Source organism: Eschscholzia californica, unplaced genomic scaffold, assembly GCF_041429995.1.
Source record: "Eschscholzia californica isolate CP2 unplaced genomic scaffold, dmEscCali1.0.p SCAF_1, whole genome shotgun sequence".
In the NCBI taxonomy this organism is placed as follows: Eukaryota; Viridiplantae; Streptophyta; class Magnoliopsida; order Ranunculales; family Papaveraceae; genus Eschscholzia; species Eschscholzia californica.
Window position 1 is genome coordinate 7,003,317 of NW_028238198.1, and position 10,357 is coordinate 7,013,673.

At 37.1% G+C, this 10,357-nt stretch overlaps 1 pseudogene; it reads right to left on the reverse strand.

The window, feature by feature from the left end:
- Positions 1 to 5,632: 5,632 nt before the first annotated feature.
- On the reverse strand, positions 5,633 to 6,587 carry LOC147563674 (pentatricopeptide repeat-containing protein At3g56030, mitochondrial-like; annotated as a pseudogene).
- Positions 6,588 to 10,357: the final 3,770 nt, after the last annotated feature.

The following is a 10,357-nucleotide window of genomic DNA, read 5'->3' on the forward strand; positions in this document are numbered from 1 at the left end:
TCCAAACTCATTCACTCTTTAGGAGTTATTTGTCAAGATCTATTCTCTAATTTGTTTTTACTATCTTTAGTGTCTCTTCTTCTGATAGCTATGGCAGAACCGAGCAACCAATTCTGCACTGACTACTAACGATCGAGTTCAAATCACAGTGGATGGACAAGATCTCGTTCCATGGGATACGGATGTCATGAAGAATGGAGTTTTGTGGATCCAAAGCACAAAGAAAGTTGATATAAACCAGGCTTTATCACGACTATCTCGGGTCATCCATGGCAACAAATTCACTCTAACAGAAATCAAAGACAATGTTTTTCTGATCAAATTCGCTACCGCCACTTAATTGGATTTGGCTATGGAAAGTGCTCCATGGGTAATCCAAGAAGAATTAATTATTCTACAACAATGTACTCCGGAAGTTATGCCGGTTAATCATGTGTTTGACTCGGCTTGGTTTTGGGTCCAAATGCATGGTATACCACCAAGTCACCTTAATAGTACGGTGGTGAATCGTTTAGCAGGGTCGATAGGCAATTATATTCCAACAACAATAGAAGAAGCTTCAAAATGGAGTCTGTTTGGACGAGTGAAGATTGAACTCAACATACTCAAACCACTTCAACAAGTGGTTTACCTGAAACTTTCGGACACCAAAATTATGGCAATCTCTCTGAAAATTGAAAAACTCCCTAGGTTTTGCATTTTCTATGGTATTATTGGTCATACTATCAAGTTTTGTTCGACCATTCTAGCCTGCAATGATCTTTTGAAACAGGATATCTCGGATGATCTTAGAATTAAAGTCATAAAGGCCATGAAATCGGAACATAGTGATGACTTTAAAGTTCCTTTTGGCCCAAGAAAGAGAGTTAAAGAACTAGATTCATATGGTCTGGGAATTAATTCGGAACCCGCAACAATCAAATGTTACCTCTGTTAACCAGGAGAATTTTGAACAGGAATTCTATTATTCAGTTAAAACTAACTTTGGGGATTTGTTGTCTAATCTGTGTAGGACAAGAAAGAGAGGAGTTCCGAATGCCATTATCCCCATGGGTGTTTACAATAATACTCTGTTTGAACAAGACAAGTTTGTACGAAGTGGTATTCCGGGAAAAGCTACAACAAGTAATTCTGGCTATGTTGACGCAGAGATGACACTCGAGGATGTTCGAGCTACCAAACATTTCAAGAGAACAAGCAGACAACAGGCACAGGAAAAGAAGGAAGAAAGGGTATCGGCAACCCCAATGCCGACGTCTAAATGAATATCTTGGCGTGGAATTGTCGCGGGCTTGGGAACACCCCGACAAGAGAAACTCTTAATCAGTTCCTGGGAGCGTTAAAACCCTCTGTGATTTTTCTTTCTGAAACCAAAATTTCTAACTATATTCCTCTTGCATGTTTTCGTAATTTTAATCTTATTAAATATCATGTAGTTCCCTCTTTGGGTCGTAGCGGTGGTTTACTTTTGTATTGGTCGAACGATATTCAAGTAGATATTATTTATTCGTCTGTTAACTTAACTCATGCAACTGTTACAGTCCCGGGAGCTAATCCCTGGGATATGTTATGTATTTATGGTCCTCCAAATATTCAGGATAGACCTTCGTTTTGGAATAATCTTCTCACTAGAATCCAGGGTTTATCTAACCTATACTGCTACTTAGGTGATTTAAATGCCCTTTCAGACCAAAAAGATAAATTTGGAGGAAGTTCTAATATCCCTTTCTTGACTCAATTTCAGCAATTCATAAGCAACACAAACCTTCTGGATTTGGGCTTTAATGGTCCGGCTTATACCTGGACCAACAACAAAGCCATGCATCATTTGACTAAAGAAAGACTGGACAGAGTTCTATGTGATGTTGAGTGGTTGATGTGCTATCCAGAGGCAGGAGTTTTTCATCTTCCACGATATAACAGCGATCATGCGCCTATTCTTTTGAAACTTATTGTGGAAAGACAACCTTTACAAACCATCTCAAAGTTTGAAGTGTTTTAGACTAAACATGAACAGTATAATCCTCAATTCCAAGAAAAATGGGATCAAAGTTCGGGCTCTTTTCTTGAAAAAGTACAAGAAGTTAAAAATTCGATCAAAAAGTGGAGTAAAAGAGCATTTGGGGTTATTAAAAACAGACTCAATATTCTAATGAAAAGGCTTCTACAAATACAATCTCTCCCTCCAACAAATGATGTATTAAATATGGAAAGCAAAATTCAAGAGGGAATTATATATTTGGAAGACCTCCAAAAAACAAGAGCAGAACAAAGATCAAGGTCTAAATGGGTTCAAAATGGGGATCGTAACACTAAAGCTTTTCATATAGCCACGTCAAGTAGAAAACAGAAAAACATGATCCATGAATTAAAACGTAGTAGTGGAAGATCTTCTAAAAACAAAGAGGAGATAGAAAATGAGTTTATTTCTTTTTTTCAGAATTTGTTCACAGGTGACCTTGTCAATGATCCTCCTGCTGAGGAGATAGAAAATGAATTTATTTCTTTTTTTCAGAATTTGTTCACAGGTGACCTTGTCAATGACCACGTCAAGTAGAAAAAAGAAAAACAGGATCCATGAATTAAAACTTAGTAGTGGAAGATCTTCTAAAAACAAAGAGGAGATAGAAAATGAATTTATTTCTTTTTTTCAGAATTTGTTCACAGGTGACCTTGTCAATGATCCTCCTGCTGAGGTCATGAATGCATATAAGGTTCTTTCGGTCAAACAACTAGCAGATATCTCAAGGACTCCATCAGCTGAAGAAATTAAGGCAGTCGTGATGGAGATGGGGTCTATCAAGAGTCCGGGACCAGACGGGCTTCCTTGTTTTTTCTTTCAGCATCATTGGGAGGTAATTGGTCGAGAACTCATTCAATATATCCAACAAGATTTCTCGACATGTAAGATAGACCCTCAATTAAATTATACGACTATAGCCTTAATTCCCAAAATCAGGAATCCGAGTACGGCCTCGGAGTTTAGACCGATTTCCCTTTGCAATTCGGTCTACAAATTCATCACCAAAATTATTGCCAATCGACTTAGACCTTTTTTGGAGGAGTGTATTTTGTGGAACCAGAATGCATTTGTACCTAATAGACAAATTATGGACAATATAGTCATCACAAAAGAACTCCTCCATTCAATGCATTCTTCTAGGGCTAAAAAAGGTACTTTCTCACTCAAGATGGACATGGCGAAAGCTTATGATAGAGTGAGTTGGGATTTTCTCCAAACAGTTTTAAGATCTACTGGTCTTTCTGGTCTAATCCTAAACTTGATTATGTCTTGTGTTTCATCTTCGAGATTCAATATCCAAATTAATGGTAGTATAGTTAGAGACTTTTCGGTCTCTAGAGGCCTTAGACAGGGTTGTCCTTTATCGCCCTATCTTTTTATCCTATGCTCTCGGTCTCTCTCACTCCTTATTAATCATTACGAGAACAAAGGTAAATTTACAGGATATAAGGTCAATCCAGCAGCCGCCTCCATTACACATCTCCTGTTTGTTGATGATGACCCTGTCTAAGGCAGGGTTGTCCTTTATCGCCCTATCTTTTTATCCTATGCTCTCGGTCTCTCTCACTCCTTATGTATATTTGTTTTTGGTAAAGCAAATATACATAATCTTGATACAGTTATTCAGATAATGGAACATTACTCCAGCTTTTCAGGACAACAGGTAAACTTCACTAAATCTTCTATTTACTTCAGTAGAGGAGTGCCTTCGAACATCAAGGAGGCTTTCATTAGCAGGCTCCAAGCCCCCCTCATGACAGATAGGGAGAAATATTTAGGCGCCCTTGTCCTCAAAAAAAATAATAGAATTCAGAGTTATAACTGGCTTATAGAGAAGTTTCAAAATACTTTAGCTGGTTGGAAGCATAAATTTACTACACAAGCTGGTAGGACTGTTCTCATTAAGTCCATCTTAGCCTCTTTTTGCACATACACTAGTAGCTTTCAACTTATTCCTAAACATGTTGTGTATCAACTAGAGAAAATTGAACGTTGTTTCTGGTGGGGTCATAATACTACTGAAAAAAAGCTTCATTTCATTAATTGGGACATCATTTCATCCCCTAAGCATAAGGGTGGGCTAGGTATTAGAACTATTCATGAAGTTAACCTGTCCCTTATTGCAAACATGACATGGAAATTTATCACTAGACCAAATGAGGTCTGGGTGAAGCTTATCAACTCCAAGTATCTCAGGAATACTGACTTTTGGTCCTATGAGATAACCCAAGGGACCTCTCACTTCTGGCAAGCTATGGTTCATACCAAAGAGACTATTAAGAAAAATGTTATTTGGCAATGGTTCACAAATTAATATTAGATCAGATCCCTGGATACAAGATCTACCAGAGCATATACCTACTAATACTACCAATCTACCTGAGGACATTTTATTAGTTTCTGATTTAATGATACAGGGAGAACAAGCATGGAACACTGATAATATAAAGACATGGTTTACTGAAACAGAGGCTCGGGCCATTATCAACACAAAAATTAAACAGGTAAATCAGAATGATGTACTGATCTGGAAACCTAAAGAGTCGGGACAATTTTCAGCAAAATCATTCTATGTTGAGATTAAAGAACTTCCAGTTAAATCACAAGAGGCTCACGAATTCCCTTGGAAAGATTTTTGGAAAAAGAAACATATGTTACCAAAGATCCAAATCTTCGTATAGAAATTAATCAATGAAGGTTTACCGACATTAAGTAACATTCATAAAAGAATTCCAGAAAAATCAGAGACATGCAAGTTATGTGATTTATGAGAAGAAGAAACCACTCACCATCTGTTCCGAAGTTGCCCACTGTACCAGGATCTACTTCGCAAAGCCGGTTTGAAAAACCTACAATACATTACCACAAATCCGATCAAATGTCTAGCTAATATTCTTTCAAAGAAGGAAAAGGGGAATCAGGAATGGTATACTGTGACATACCTTCTCTGGTTCTGGTGGAAGACGAAAAACGAATTATACTTCCAAAACAAAAAACCAGATCTGATTCGATGTTGGTGGTTGACTACAGAAGAACTAAGGTATGTTTCAGATCTAGCTTTAACCAACACTACTAATAACTCATTGCAGGTGAATCACTGGTGCCCTCCTCCTCTTGGAACCATCAAGATAAATTGTGATGGTTCCTTCAAAGAAAGTAGCTCATCATGTGCAGCCATAGCCAAGGATTTGGAAGGAACAATATTAGGCTTCAAAACGAAGAGTATACAGTCTGTCTCTCCTCTACAAAGTGAGATGTCGGCGGGGGAGCTGGGAATAACCCTAGCGGTAGAACTGAATCAACCCCCTTATATAGTGGAAAGTGATTCTAGGATTTTATTAGATTTGATCTCAGCCGTCGATCCCATCATCCCTTGGAGAATATCGCACCAAATTAATGGTCTTAGATCGAGGGTTAATTCAAACTGTCTGGAGGTGACATATTGCAATCGGATCCACAACATGGAGGCCCATGAGCTGGCAGCATCAGTTCACCACAACTAATTATTATTTAGTCCTTCTACTGTTAAATGTGTTTGCTTTTAGTCCTATTAGTTAGGTCCTATTAATTAGGTCCTTTCTTTGCTTTTAGTCCTTTCTTTGCTCCTTGTCAAGTCCCCGGAATGTAAGTGCCGGCCGGAAATGGTCGGCGACGACCGGCGACGTGTTTCTCTCCAACCTTCAACCCAGTTTCAGTACTAATAACCCATATACAAATTACACGGAACCGAAAAGATAATAAACTCTCAAACTCTGATCTTAGTTTCTCTCCAACCTTCAAACCTCTTCTGTCCATTTCTCCAAAAACAAACTTAGCTTCTTCCACCCTTCTCTTCTTAATCAAACAACTCCCCAGGTACACAGACTTCTCTCTATTGAAACCCTTATCATCTTTTCCCCCAATTGCCATTACAAACTCAACTGACAAACTCTAACCCCATTAACCCACTGATAACGTGAAAATTTGTGCTATAAAGCACCGGAACTCCATCTTCTTCCATTCTTCTTAAAACCCTAAGAGCTCCTTCTACCTTACCAACCTTACCAACCTTACCAACCTTACAAGCACCCATAACAATGGCTTCATATGTTCTTGGATCTTCTTTCATTCCTTTTTCTTCAACAGTTTTACTTAAACGTCGATTGGGATTTCTTTCTCTCTCATCAATTTTACGATTCCCCAAGCTTCGTTGAATTTCCGTTTCCGGGTAAGTGAATTGAGAAGTGGGTGAAATGTGGAGGAATTAACACCGTATACATTATCGATCATTTTAGTGATTATGCGTTGAGATTCATTGATTCGATTGGTTTTACAGAGACGTGAGATTAGAGAGTCGAATGCGTTTTTACGGGCGAATCCTTTGTCGAGATGAGCTAGGGTTTCAGTGAGTTGATCAAGGAGTGTTGAATTGGTATTTTCTTCTTCGGTAACGAATTTGAAGGTGTTGGATGTGTTAAAGAAGTAAGTGAATGGTTTTGAAATGTTTGGAGCGACCGGCGGTGGTGATGAGTTCATCGTAGGAATCGGATGTTGGTGAATCGGGGTCAGGGTTAGGGCGGCGGTGGTTGGATGTGGAAGAGAGGAAACGAGTGGTGATGGAAGAGAAGAAGATGGAAATTTGATTGGGTTTTAGGGAGGAAGATCATCTTTGAATGGTTCAATGTTGGTGAGAGATTTTTATGGCGTTAGGGTTTTCTATTATGAAAATGAAATGTTTTCCAGACGAGGGTTCTGCTGGAAGTAAGAAAAGAGAGGGAGGTAGATCACCGGAGTTGTTGTCGCACAAAATAATGACCGCCAGGATATTGGTGAGAAAGAAGATGGTGGAAGAAGAAAATCAAAACATAAGAAGTGAGTAGTGTTTGGAAGAAACAAAAAAAATTTATTTCCACCCAAAACTGTCTTCCCCGGAAAATATCCTTATTTTCCCGAAACATCGACCAAAAAAAATGGTGGCCATGTATGTAGACAACCATTTTTTTTATACAGACAACTAATTTCGAGCCCGATGTCAGTCAAATGTTTTTAACTTCGTTGATTTTGGTTTAATAAGGAAACAACTTTATAAAGACTTGTATATTAACACTAATTAATCTAAGGGCAGATCCTCACAAGAAAAAATAAAGTATATAGGTAAAACCGAACAGATCCTCGATACCTGATTTCCTTCAGATCATCAGAGAATACAGCTTCCGGTTATCTTTTTCCTCCGTTTCTTTTTCTAGTTTTTGCTTTTTTGGATCCGCTGGATTGCAGAGACCCTCTTCCTTCATTGATACATCAAAGATTTGATAGGCTCGATAACCGCCTATTCAAACTCTTATAAGACCAGACCTATAGCCCAACTAAACTATGGCGGACCTATAGCCCAACTAAATTATAGCCTAAATGTCAACTACATTATTTATACCCTAATAATCCCCATTCAAATAATTGGGATTTGAACCTGGGACCTCCAGGACTTTCTGGAGTTTATGTCAACACTTTGGAACCACTTGGGCTACCAACTGTTGACCTCTTTCTTTTCTTTTATGTCTAGGGTTTGAGAGATTTTTTTTTTTGAAATTGACTAGCGAGAACTGCCCAATTCAAACTCTTACAAAGAACGGGCATATAGCCCAACTGAACTATGACCTAAAACCCAACAACATTATTTGTACAGGAAACCACTTCCTCTGTAAATCGAACCTGTGACTTCCAGGACTTTGGAGTTTATGTCAACACATTAAACCACTTGGGCAACCAATTGTTGAAAGAGTTTGAGAGATTGCAATGTCTTTTATACCCAAAAAGAAATAGATTTAGACCTTTACCAAAGAGATATTTAGGGACACCCCCACTTTCGATACTGGAACAGTACAAAAAAAAAGGCCACCAACAAGAAATGCCCCACAGATGCCTAGAAATTAGGCGCATGTCCTTTCCGTGAGAAAAAATGGAGTTATGCAACGCTTACTTTTTTATCTTCCTGTTATATCTTTGTAAGGATCATTTCAGAGCGAACCATCATGGTACTGACCTAGAAGACACTTGCACTTTGTTTACGTCTTATGTGATGATGTCAAATTTTGTCCTTCTTGTATCATTAAATATGTGACATTCTTATGTCCAATCTCGATTCTCCTCACCAACTATAGTCGAAACCTGCAAAGAAACCTCTCTGGTGCTCGAGCGTGTTAGGATGTTCTTGCAGTCAAAATAATTGAGTATTGAGGTGACCCAAGTTTAGGTTTGGACTTTTGATTGATCGTTTAAAGCTCGAGACGTAGCTTTTGATCGTAATGTGAGCGTGCCTTCTTCGAGACGAGTTTACTACCTCTTATAGACATGTTTAGTCGACTGCATCGAGCGACTTAGAGGAGGTGATTGAGAACCTTCGTGTTACAGTAATATTGTTATTCAACATTTGTGAAACATTAGGGTTCCTTTTTGGGATTATCCATATATTTGATATAGACAAGTTCGCTTATTTCTACGATACTCGATATTTAGGATAGATCGTATTTCCGATCTTGTGAATTATGTGGGAAACGTTTCCTCCCCAAAGAACTCTTGGATCTCGAGTTATTTGAATACCTAAGATCTTCGTCGACCGAGACCTTTAGATAAGATTCGAGATTGAGGTATCGACCCCAATCCGTTGTGAAAATCGAAGAAAATTGAACATAAAGAAATAATAGTCACTACAAAAATGGGAGTATATCTAAATACATTGGAAACTCAACTTCAGAATACCTATCGTCACCTTGAAACATAAGATTACCCTGAAATCAAAAGCACGAAAAGTGATTAATTTTTAGTTGAATCAAAACCCTTACATTAAATCTGAAAACCCTTACAAAAAAAAATGGTGGCCAGTATGTAGATAACCATTGTTTTGGGGTCCCAAAATAATGTTTAAAAAGGGGTTAGGATCCAATCTTCCCAAAAAATGGATTTTTAGTCCTTTTACCATATGGACATAAAACCCCTCACTTTCTACAACAGAGTCCCGTCAATGTCCACCTTCATATTTCACGGGTTTTTAATTTGGGGGCGGAAAGAATCTGGAAAGGCAAGATTTGGACGTAATTTGGGGGTTTTAATAGGAAGTAACAGATCAAGGATATTTTCCAAAACAGATTTGGAAAACGGATATTTTCCAAAACAGATTTTCTCTCTCATCCTGATTTGGAAACAAAATCTATATATCACTTTCTCTCACTTAACTTTCAGATTTGGAAATAGTGTATTTTCTGAGATCAATTAGCGCGATTTGGGGGTTAATATTCAAAACATATATATCAACTTTCTCTCACTTAACTTTCGTTTTTACTCATACATAGACACACATCGAATACAAATTATGAAACAAGTTCGTAAATTATGTGTTATTTATGACGAGGAAACCATCATTTGTCATGTATACAACGTAATTTATCATATGTATGTATGTCAATGTCCATTATCTACCATTGAATACTCCGTTGGAATGTTGCCCGAGCTCTCGATCCTTACTGTCTTTGGTCTTCTAGGTCTACGGTGAATCAAACATGGCAGTGTTTTTGACTCTTCATTAAATTAAGTAGTTCATCAAAGTTAGGGGCAGGGCTTATATGTTCCTTGTAAGTCTTCACATAAGACTCTGTTGTCCAAACAGGATCATAGAAACAATCTTCTTCATCATAATTTATACTTCTATAGTTTATGTGATGATTCTGTAGGAAATTCCATCAGTACTGGTTTACTACAAGAAAAAAAAACATATACATTAGTCAGAAAAATTTATAATTTATCATAAACGACATTAAACAATGAATAAATTATCCATAATGTTTGATAAACTTCAACATGTGTTGGAGATAAATAATATTTTAGTTTGAATCACATTGACACTGTAATATAACACAAATATGTGTAATTTGCTATAAATTACATGTACCTTTTCAGAAATTACGCAATTATACGTACTTTATGAATAATTAAACATTCTTTCATAAACCTAATATCAGAAAATCAAAAACCTAATATACAGATCTGAAATCTTCTGTATGAAAAAGAGAATGAATGATGTTTCGATTTTAAAAAGAGATCAAAATCTGGTTTGTAAATAATTAAAACGATTTATAATCAATAGGAAAACTAAATCTAATGAAATATGATATGATGATTCGATGATATAGTGATTACAACCATTTATAAACAAAATCATATAAATCTTAGAAGATGTTAAGCGAAAACATAAATTTGAAAGATGGTTTCTTACCTTATAATAAGATGAAACTGTAGATCTTGAAAATAAACTTGATATAAATAGAAATGGAGTTCTGAGCTTGTGTATTGGATTATAATGAT